General features: G+C 34.3%; 1 long non-coding RNA gene across 1 annotated transcript; it reads right to left on the bottom strand.

The window, feature by feature from the left end:
* Positions 1–1,626: 1,626 nt before the first annotated feature.
* LOC123263024 lies at positions 1,627–10,368 on the bottom strand. Its single transcript, XR_006509077.1, has 3 exons — positions 10,268–10,368; positions 7,945–7,949; positions 1,627–1,637 (listed from the first exon to the last, which is right to left on the bottom strand). It is a non-coding gene; the product is annotated as an uncharacterized LOC123263024 (long non-coding RNA).
* Positions 10,369–12,161: the final 1,793 nt, after the last annotated feature.

Genomic DNA, 12,161 nt, shown 5'->3' with positions numbered 1-12,161 from the left:
AACAAAGTACCAGACAATAAAATTTAATCGCTTCGTTCCATTCATGAAGCCTTAAGAAATCAACTACTTACTTGTCTCAGAAAAATATCCCACGCTGGAACACAGTTACCCATCGTACTCGCAAAATTTCACCGGAAGAAAGAGAGTCTTGACACAACACCCGGCGTTTTTATAACCTCTCCTCGTGCTCTCCAACTTTCCTATCTTCGCTCCCGCGCTTCATTTTCCGGGGACTGTAGTGGGGACTTTCGATTAGCACGCCCGGTGACAAGTCGAAACTACTTGTCAAAAATCGAAAGGTAAGGGAAAGCCCTGACCTACCGTGCGTTAATTAAGTGGTCGATAATGACCCCGGGAAGTTCGATTTTCCCTGTTACACAGTACTCCAATTAAATTTCAAGTTTAGATCTAAAAATACAATTCCATAAAATGCCCAGCGGAGCAATCGTTTACAATCCTCAGAAGTCTAATTAGTATTTTGCACGCCTCATAGTGCTAAGTGCGTGAGGTTGTGCTTTGTACTCGACTCGTCAAGGTCACGCAATTTTGTGATCTTTAAATGCCTCTATCACAACTATATTACACTTATACAATAATATAAGTAGATGTACACCGGAAAAACGCTTAAATTAAACCATCTTTTACTTTCTAAAATCATTTTATGTTGCAATTTTGAAAAAAAAAAGTTTTGAAAAAAATTTTACGTAGACGTCCTGATGTCACCCCATTTTGGATGTACCAACGATTACTCCCAAACAAATTGATATTTCAAGACCGGACCTTTTTTCATTAGTTAAAGAATTCGATGAACTGGGTCCATATCTTATATCAGTGGCCTAGTTTACGTACTTTTTTTTTTTATTGAATTTTTATTAAAATTCACTACAATACAACCGTACAAAGACAAACGAACTTTTCTTATTTGTCACGTGAAAACTATGATGCCACATGATCAAACTAGATTTTTTAAGACTGCGTGCGCATATGACAAGAAAAAAGGGCGCCGATCTTTGAAAAAAATCAAAAGTACTTAGTAAAAAATTACTTAATTATAATGTTTTTTTTTTTTTTTTTTAAATCAATTACACAATTAATTTTTTTCTTAAAAAATGAATCAGCGTTATGAGGCGTGCACTTTTGGATTTTTCAACCTTTTTTTTAAAATATTTGAGGAACATTTTTTCTAAGAACAATATTTTTGCCAAATCATTCAGAAAAACGGCTAAATTGATAATGAATTTAACTTTGACCTCGAATAACTTTTGAATAAGTTGATTCATCAAAAAATGCTTTCACAACTTTTTTGTAGAGCATTCAATTCTCAATAAAAATATTTGATGGAAATTGCAGAGCAGGTTAGAGTTCATTAGTTACAAAAATCAGAAAAAAAAATTAGAAAAACGGTTGACCCTAAAGGCCATCCCTGCAACTTCCCGCTAACTCCATACAATTTCTGTGTTATTTTTAGTTCTCCGAGCTCAGAGAGATAGCTTCTTTATGCTTTTGAGCTCTTTGAGCTCAAAAGTCTGATAGAAGTTTGATAATACGATATTTTCCGAATTTTTTTGACAATGATAACTCACGAACCAATAAACTGATTTTCACGTTTTTGGTGGCGATCGCCGTGATTTTTTAGACTAATAATTATTCTATTCCATCAAAAACGATCTAAAGAGAAATGTTGAAGTTATGTCAAAAAAACACATTTTTCGAAATTTTCCGTATTCGATAACTCTTAAACGGATGAACCGATTATGACGGGACTGGTGGCATTCGACGTAGTTTTTTAAAGTTGGGAGCGGAGTAGTTTTGGAATTGATCGGTGGAGCCGTTGATAAGTTATTCCAAAAAAACATATTTTGAAAATTTTATTTTTGAGGTTTCTCAAAATCTAGCGAACCGAATCGATTCATATTTCCACGAAATTTAATGGCAATGATACTCTTTGGATCGCAATCCATTCCGATCTGATCGGCAGAGCCGTTCAAAAGTTATAAGAAGTTGACATACATACATACATACATACATACATACACACACACACACACACACACACACACACACACACACACACACACACACACACATACGCACACACACACACACAGCCGCACGGACACCATCGCGAGAAGAGTCAGGGAAGCTTCCTGTGACCTTAAAATGTCGAGATCTGATGAAAACTCGATTTTCGCAAAACCGGGTAAACCCAATAACTTCCCAATTTTTGAAAATTTTCAATTTTCTTAGCGGGAAGTTAAAAAATTTATTCCTGTGTTATTCTTATGGGAAATCGAAAAGTGCGAGACGGACAACCTTAATATTAATATTAAGGGCTTATATTTTCAGAGGCCTATTTTGGCATCTGAACAAAACTTTTGAGTCCGGTTCTAAGAAAAAAAAATTTTTTTTTTTTATACACCCTAATCATTAGTGAGAATTACGATATTCACATCTTAAAAATTCATGAGTAAATAGTTATTCTCGAAAGATAAAACTATAAAATTTCATATAATAAAAGACTAGTCCCAGATTACGGTGTTACTACAATAATTTTTACTTCAATTTTCTTTCTATGTAGATTTTTGACTAATAAAGTTCTCTTAATGGATTTGCAAAGAATCCACTCGATGATCTTATACTGATAGAAACTTATTGAAAATACTTTTTAATATAAACTGTTTTTTATGTTTGTACAAATACTAAAAATTCGATGCAATTAATTGATAATACCAAAAAAAATTCTATTATTATGCTAAGTTTGTTAATTTTACCGATAGTAGATAGTGAAAGAGTTATTTATTATTCATAAATGTTACTATTTTATTAACAACTAAAGTATATGTATAGTTAAAGTATATCTTAACCTATCTCTTACTATGGATTTCTATAATAATAATAATAATAATAATAATAATAATAATAATAATAATAATAATAATAATAATAAGCGGAGACGCTTATGCACATTTTGTCAGCATGTCCTGTGCTGGCGAGAGGTGCATACATCCAGCATCACAATGCTGCCTTGAGAGTACTGTACTACTATCTTCGTCACCGCTACGGTATTGACGTGACACCGGTGCTGCCTTATCTGCCAGGAGATATTCCCCAGGTTGTTGAGAATGACAGTTGCAAAATTTATTGGAACATGCCGTTTGCAACAACTCGGCGGATAGATCACAACAAACCTGATATTGTGCTCTTCGACAAGGCTACTCGTGACATTTATGTCATTGAGTTCTCGGCCCCGGCTGAATACAACATCTCAGCCAAAGAAGAGCACAAAAGACAGATATATCAGGATCTCCTGTTTGAAATTGGCAAACTTTACCCAGGTTACCGTGTCAAGCTCGTCGTCCTGATTGTTGGCGTCCTCGGAGGGATGAAACAGTCTTTTGTATCCTCACTTGCCAGAGTTCCAGCTTGCTCATCAAAAGCTGAATTCTTGGCGGTCAGGATGCAGAAGGCTGTCATACTAGGTTCCCTCCGTCTACTTAGGAAAATGACTTTGGCCTGCTGTGATCACTAACCGCCTTGTTGTGCGGAGTGGTCCAGCAGTAATGGATGGAGCTCAGGCTGGGCCCTCGGAGAATCGGACTCCGGGGACAACCCCCCTGAGCATTTAATAACATAATAATAATAATAATAATAATAATAATGATGAAAAAAAGTATATAACGATTCAGGAGGCTAGATTATAGCGGGAATAAAAAGGAACAATTTGAAATCTCAACACTCCCCCTCAAATTATGGCCCGTGACTATTTTGCAGATTGTGTATCTGTCATTTCTAGCCTCTCAGCACAAAGTCTTTGTTTTGGTCCTGGGAGTCCTTTCGTTAGCATATCAGCAGGCATGAGATCAGTCCAAAGGTATTCAAAGAATATCTTTGCTGCACATGATTCTCTGATGAAATGACATTGAATGTCAATGTGTTTCAATCTGCTGTGGGAAGATTGATTCTTTGACACACATATAGCTCTACGATTATCTCCAAAAATACGCATAGGGATCGATTTCTAGTTTACCTAAAAGGTTCTGCCAGTAAATAGTTTCTCAGGCTGTCGATGATAACGCCTTGTATTCTTCTTCCGTGCTCGATAGGGCAACCGTCTTTTGCTTTCTGGATTCCCAACTTATTGCCGCTCCACCAAAAATGGAAGAATATCCAGTCTGGGAGCGTCGGTCCTCAGGATTTGACCCCTAATCTGCATCAACTACGCTATACGGGGGTTCCCCATCGTCGGTGAATCTTATTTCTCTCGTCTTAGTCCCTTGCAAGTATCTTAGTAATCTCTTGCCTGCCTTCCAATGTTCAGGGCCGTAAACTGAGCAGAATTGGCTTAAATAGCTAACTGCGAACATGATGTCTGGTCGAGTTGATGTAGCCAAATACATTAATGAGCCTAACAACTGTCGATATGGGTATATTCTCTAGCTTGCCTTTGCATTATCATCATCGGCTTTATTTAGGTACATTTTTGGCTCAATCGAAGTGCTTTTCGGCTTGCAGTCTTCCATTCCAAATCTTTTAAGTATGACGTTGGTGTAATTTGTCTGATTCATTGTTATAACACTGTTATAACAATGAATAACACTGTTATAACATTGTTATAACAACATTGCCTTGCTCATTTTGACAAAATTCAATAACTAGATAGTACTTAATTGGCCCTAAATCTTTCATTTATTTATTTATTTATATTATTTGTTATAAATAAATAAATTAATTAACTAATTATTCCTTCTAGCATTTCATCTAAGTGTTCAGGTATTTCTATATACACGTGTTCGTCAAGGTGTCCATTTAGATATGCGGTGACTACATCCATCTGGTGAATCTTCAGTCCGAATTTTACGCTGAGTTCTATCATTAATCTGATGGAGCTGGGTTTTACTACAGGTGCGTACGTTTCGTGAAAATCTATTCCTGGATGTTGTGAGCAACCTATAGTCACCAGCCTGATCTTCTCCTTGACCTCGTTTTCATTTTCGTCATATTTAATTTGCAGTACCAGTCGACTCTTGATGACTTTTCTTTCTTTTGGTCGGGTCACGATCTCCCAGGTTTGATTTTTTACTTGAGCTAAGTACTCGTTTTGAAGTGCATCTATTCATTTCTGATGATCATTCTAATTCAATGCTTCAAAACAGTAACACCTTGGTAAGTTTTGTGACCCCCTAACCAAAGTGAACTATTCGCGCCAGAGATGGTCTGGACGCCACCAAGAGAATTTATCGATGGTAAATTCACTTGGCCTCCTGGAACCGAGTTACTTGTGCCAGCTCACACTCTCAGGGAGTGGATAATCCAAAACTTAATCCGGTCACAGAATATTAATATACTAATAAATTTAGATTAAGTTAGGAGAGACTCGGTTGTTGAAATGATTGGCAAAATATAACAATAAACAAATTTATTCCAAATGACTCGACGATTAACTATTTAATTAATTTGAATCTAGGAGGAGGCTCGCAAGGAACCCCTTGGATCAACTCCTCCTGGCGAACTACTTGACGAATTTATTTTAATTAATAAAATGTTTTAACGGAGATTTAATTAGCGAATTTAACAACTATCGAAACCCAATAAATAATAACGATGATTAGACAGCTTACGTCGCGGTTCCGTAAAGTTACGTCGTCCACCGTGGGTAGGCTCTCCATGAACAATCCAACAAGATCCCGAGAATAGAATTTGGCATGGTCTTCGCCATAGCCTGATTAAAACACAACTGAACAAATTCTAGGATGCTAACTAGTTAGCTCGCGGACTAAAAACTAACTAAACTAAACTATCACTAACTGAGCCGACCCCGTCTTCGCTAACACAACTCTCTCCGTCTGAGTAATGATTTGCCCCTTGGCTTCTTTGGAGATCCTCAGAGTTGTACGCTCGAAGATCGACTGACTAACGACTTGCTCCACTGACTGGAGCCAGGCCCCAAGCTCCCCACTCCGAGAACTAAGACTAGCGACAGCACGGCCCAGTGCCTGGAAATGAAACTGACAAAGGCTGGTACGCAAGGTTTCTGCACGAACGCGAGTATATCAAAATGCACTGTTACAGCTTCATCAAACGACTCGGGTTGTCTAGAGTGGGCGAATCCTGCAAATACTTCGTCGTCTAGTGTTGGTACTTGAATGGGTTCTGTTTCATTTTCAGGTTCATCTTCGGAGGTACTTGGGTTGGTTACGAAAATTTTTCTAGGACGCCCTCTTGATCCTGTTCTGAGTAATTTTAGTCGCCCCCTTCCTCTCTTAGGTTGTCCTTCTGTTCTAGGAGCGCTTTCTATTTCTTTTTATGGAGTGACGATGTCTAGTCAACGAAAATACCTTCGACTGCTTTTGAATCTAATTTTCCTCTCGAAGGGTTTTTATTTAGGATGAAACAGGGAGTGCCAAAAATTTGGAAGTATTGATATGAAGGCATTTTACAAGTCCAAATGACATACGGTATTCTGCCCGTTAGTGCTTCCGTAGCACACCTATTTCTGATATAATTAGCTATATTCAAAGCCTCTCCCCATAAGTACAATGGTGTTTCATGTTGTCGTAATAGACATCTGGTCATCTCTTCGAGTGTGCGTATCATCCTTTCCGCAGTTCCATTTTGTTAAGAAGCATGTGGAACTGTCAGCCACCTCCTGATCCCGTTTTCCCTTAAAAATGTGTCGAATACTGCATTGAAGTATTCTTTTCCGTTGTCGGTTTGCAGATACTTGATTTTTCTTCCGGTGTGATTTTCAGCTAAAATTTTATAATTTATGAATTTATTGAAAACTTCATCTTTGTGTTTCAGGATGTACACTTCACTCCATCGCGAGAAATCGTCGATGAAAACTACGAAATATAGTGATCCGTTTGGAGTTTTGATTCGGAATGACCCACAAACGTCATTGTGCACGATGTCCAATGATTCGGTCGTACGTTCATTATGTGAAACGGGGAATGAGATAGGCGTGAGTTATTCTAATGTACACACTGTGAACGTGAGTGGTTTTCCATTTAAATTAAAGTTGATCCCTTCAAATTTTGCCTTCTGACCAAGCCGTCTCAGATCAGCATAATTTAAATGCCCCATTTTTGCGTGCTAGGTGGCTATATTATCACTAAATGGACTGTTTGAATTAGCGAGGCTCACTTGTTCACCATTCATAACGTACAAGTTTCCTATTCGAGACGCGGAAGCGAAAACTACATCATCCTTTACAATACTGGCGTGAGATTTATCAAAAACTACTTTGAATCCGTGGTCAGTGATTTTTGAAACGGACATAAGGTTTGTCCTTAGACCTGATACGTGACGTGTACTCCCTAAGTGGATAGTTCTATCAGTATTATCAAGTAAATTAAGTTTTACCTGCCCGATTCCGAGACTGTCAGTTGTATCTTGGCTTGCCAGGTTAAGCGTATTGCACGTTTCTTTCAGGCTTTGGAATGTGTGTTTGTCCTTGCACATCTGGGATATGTATCTTAAGTACAAGCACCATTTTGAATAGTCCTCATCTCGAGCTAAATACATGGTCTGGTGTGTTTCATCGGTTTATTTAATGTGCGTGGTTGCAAAATATTTTACTTTTTATGAAATTCATAAAATCTATCTACTAGGACTTAAAAAAATTTGACATAAACAATGACGCACACCGAGTACGTTCCAAAATTATTTCTTTAATTTTTAAATTTACAACAAAATGTTTTTTAATTTCCGAAAATTTTATAAAATCATATCGGTTACTTGGATTCTTTAATTTTTTTATTTTATATCTTTTTGTAAAGAAAAAATAATTTTTTATTCTTAATAGTCTTATGAATGTGGACTTGGCGCAATTTTTTACAGTGAAACTGTTTTTGTTCGGACTTTAGTATTTTTTGTAATTATAATAAAAATTGACAAGTGGTACCAACTTAAATCTCGCGTTGGCTGCATTTTTTTACCGCAAACTATCCCTTTAAAGCTACAGTTTATGTAGATATAATTCCAGTTCACCCTGGCGGCCGTAAATGTAAGCTGTAAAGTACTTTTATTAACTGTAGTTGCGTATCTATAGGAAGATTACTACACATTTTTATTTGATCTAGTCTGTGGCGCTGAAATTTCTCCATAAAAAAAAAGTCAGGATCGAAATTTGTGAGCGTGCTATGGTATGTGCTGATAAAATTTAATAATTTCAAGTAAATAAATTGCCATAAGTGAACATAATTAATTAATAAAGTATAATAAATTATGAATTACTGTTATAATAAACAAATTAGGGAAAAAAAGTACTGTAGAATTAAATAAAATTTCGCAACCTCAAAAAACCGTTCTGCTTACAGTAAACATACTCAGTAGTCTGGCGCTGCGTTTACAACGAATTTGAACGGAACTTGGTGCCAGAGTCTACCGAATATGTGGATGATCCTTTCTTTCTGCAAACGCGTTGATCTTCCTTTGAGACGTATTGCCGTTTTATGTAAAATGCTTCGGTATGTTCCGTGGTCTCTTTTGCGTTACGAGCTTCGAGTTCTTCTATCATCTTGATTCGAAGTGCATCTGGATCAGGTAGCACGTCTCTTGATTCAACAGCGCATCTGAAATGTTTAAAATTATCCGGTAAACTATACAGGAGCATAATGGATAACTGTTCTCTATTTATGTTAATCTCCATTTCATCTAGTTTGTCTACGGTATTGAAGAATTCGTTCAAGTGATCTCTTAAATTGTCATCCTTCTTCATTTTTGTTAGTGTCAATCGTTTGAGCAGTGTTGCTTTCCTGGCTGGACCCCTTGATTGGTATGTTGTTTCCAGCTTCTGCCAAATCTCCCTGAAGGTATGACAGTTTTTAATCTATTTTAGTTCGGATACACCTATAGATGAAATTAAATCGGACTTAGCTTTCTTATCCACTGCTATCCACTGTGCAATCATCTCGGCCGATCCAATGGCATTGGACGCAACTGGCCTTGGAATCACCAGATGTCGCTTTTGGTTAGCAGGGCTTCCACTTGAATTTTCCATGTATCATAATTATTTTGACTGAGCGGTTCAATCTTCGGTGTACTTCCGCTCATGTTTCGCGGCCACGTGTTCTTTCAATGTTATCAATGTATATAACCTCTATGGAAAATCTTTCCAAAAAATTTAAAATTACTTTTTCTAATCTCTCACCACAAATTTTAATCTTCCAGAACGTCTGGACCTATAACCTGTTAATTTTACTGATTGTGGATAATTAACGAGTTATTTATTGTTATTAAATGTTACTATTTCATTAACTTAACCACATACATATGAAAATAACAAGTAAAGTATATGTACACAGTTAAAAACTTTTGTAAAATTAAAATCATATTACAAAACAAATAATAAGTAAAATTACAAATCAGTATTTAGCAATGCAAAATAAAATACAAATCATGTAATTTTCCAACACCTGTCAGGAAATCTACTAGGATGTATTGTAATTTTACAATCTTCATGTATAAGCCTAACTTGCATTGTAATATTACAGAACCGTTCGTCAATTTTTAAGAAAAAGCTTTTTTAATTTTGCAAACATTATTTGTGATCTGATTCGGTATAATTGTATGTAAAATCACAAAAAAATATTGTAATCTATATTACAATAATCTCATAAAAAATTTAAAAAGCTTTTTACAATTTTCATTATAAAATTACACAATGCAATGTAATGTTACCAGACAAATTTAATTATATTACATTAATTGTAATTCTACTTGACTGTTTTCCAATTTTAAAAACAGTACTTTTCAGTTTTACAAAAATGAGACTGATGTGTCAAAAAACAACAATGTCCTTCATATTTATTTTTACAAATAATTTTTAGTCTATAGTTGTTTATTTGTAATAATTAATTCGAGGCATCATTTATCTTTTATAAATTTTAATATTACGCTCAAACGATCATTTCGAAATCAATATATTTGAATGAGTATATGGTATACTTTAATTTTTATAATATTCAATGAATTATATATAATGAATTATATTTAATGAATTATAAATAATGTAAAAGTTAGTTATTTTCCATCGATAAACAGCATAAAATAACACAAATAATGTAAATAATAAATAATATGCCGTAGTGCTCAATCACTACATAGAATTAGCTTATGGGACATTCCATAGTGACTGGTGGGACATTTGACTCTGGAATTCCATCAATTATAAGCTTCAATTATGTGACTGAAACGTATACTATAGAAAAATGTAACTTATAATATAAAAGAATAACTAATTAACAACATCCCTTTGTCAAAAAACTCGATTACTTTTTAAGTTTCTCGTAATTATCGTTTGACTGAGTATGACTGGTGATACATCGAAAAATCCTTCTCTCTTACCGCGGTATACTTGAAGTCGAATTTCAGTTCGACCACTAAACTTTTAAAAAATACTTCCCTCTCAATACAAAATTGATCCTACAAACATTCAATATTATGAAGAATTAGACTGATTACCTACGTAGAAATAATTAAAAAAATTGTTTTTTATTGTGACTGGTGGGACATGCATTTGTGACTGGTGGGACAAGTACAAAATGTCTGCATCAAGTTGATTATTAAAAAGACTTTTATATTATTTGAACCTTAGAAATATTATTGTTTATATATTTAACTGAAAACTATTTAGGATAATTAGAAAAAAACTAATTCAAAAACACAAATAAAAGTTTAGCATGCTGACAACACGATCTTGATAATCTTAGGTGTTAATTAATAACTAACATAAAAAAATTTGTTCTTAAAATATAATAATAAATATGTTAGATAATAACAATCACAAAATTAATTTGCTCTTAAAATTCGTCCGTTTTTTATCCTGTTTTCGTCGAGTTATGAATCTTAGGAGAGTAGTAAATATTTATGTACTCAGAAAAATATACGAGAAATAAAGTGAGAATAGGAGAAGATTCATAAATAAGGATGACACGCAAAATCGTGAAGCATTCCACATTTTTAAAATTAAACAATGTTGTAAAGCGGGAAAGAATAGGAGTTACGGCAATTATTACGTGAAGCGTTCCACATTCACGTAACAGGGTAATTGGGAGGATAGCTTGCAAGAAAATTCGGCGAGAAAAATCGCCAAATTAGTAATTATTTAGGTTAAAAAAAAAATTTCATCATTTAACTGAAGATCACTAATAGAAACAAAGTGTAAATTTCAGTACTTTAACTAAATTTTATCATGCATTGACTATAAGCCCCAGTCACATGTGACTGGTGGGACATATTTTAAATAATCTTCAAAACTATATTTAGGATTTTTTAACAATTATAAGAAGTTTAAATCATTTTTAACATGTTTATTGTTACTTCTACAAAGAAAAAAAATTGAACAATTTATATTTGAGGTTGGGAAAACAACTTTTCTATCTTTTTACGTGACCGGTGGAACAAGTGATGAGCTTATGTTCAAATAGGAAATATACAAAAACTAACGTATCTTTTCGTTTGAATCAAATGTAATTCTTTTCTTTATTTAATTCTTCTTCTTAAATACAATGAATCACTAGCTAGAATTGATAAGATGATCAAATAAACGTGTTGCCGACTTAAACAACATTTGGCCCGGATACCAGTGAGTAGGACTGAAAAGTTACTAGGAGAGAAAAATCGATTTTCTTATTGATTAAAAAAAATTTTCTTTACAAATTCGTGAAATATAGACATTTAATAATTAATTAGGACTAAATTAGAATTAGCTAGAGAAATTTAGAAATTTTAGTCATTTTCCCATTTCGCTTGGAATGCCCCATAGGTCATCAATTTGAATTCTTTAAAATATTCAAAATTGGCACTTTCACTGTTTCTTTGCAAAATAATTATTAAATGAGATAATTTGTAAAATGTTTGTGAATAGCATCTGAAAGCTTAATAAATGAGTTTGAATTTGCATATCTAACCATCGGTCTAGGCCAAAAATTACCTACTCTCTCTGACTATCAAATGAAATTTTACTTTTTTATTCTTTTTATAGTAGATAATTGGTTTATTAATAATTTTAAAGTTATTATTTTAGTCATAATGAAATTTTATTCTTTAAATAATTGACATTGGCTGCTACAACTAATATCTTATCTTTTTTTAGTTGTTTCCTTTTTAGAAATCCGTTGTTCCTAAATATTTCATGATCGGCAAAACAGCTATTAGAC

Source organism: Cotesia glomerata, linkage group LG4, assembly GCF_020080835.1.
Source record: "Cotesia glomerata isolate CgM1 linkage group LG4, MPM_Cglom_v2.3, whole genome shotgun sequence".
Classification (NCBI taxonomy): Eukaryota; Metazoa; Arthropoda; class Insecta; order Hymenoptera; family Braconidae; genus Cotesia; species Cotesia glomerata.
The sequence above is the reverse complement of the archived record's forward strand: the minus strand, read 5'-3'. Positions and strand labels throughout refer to the sequence as shown.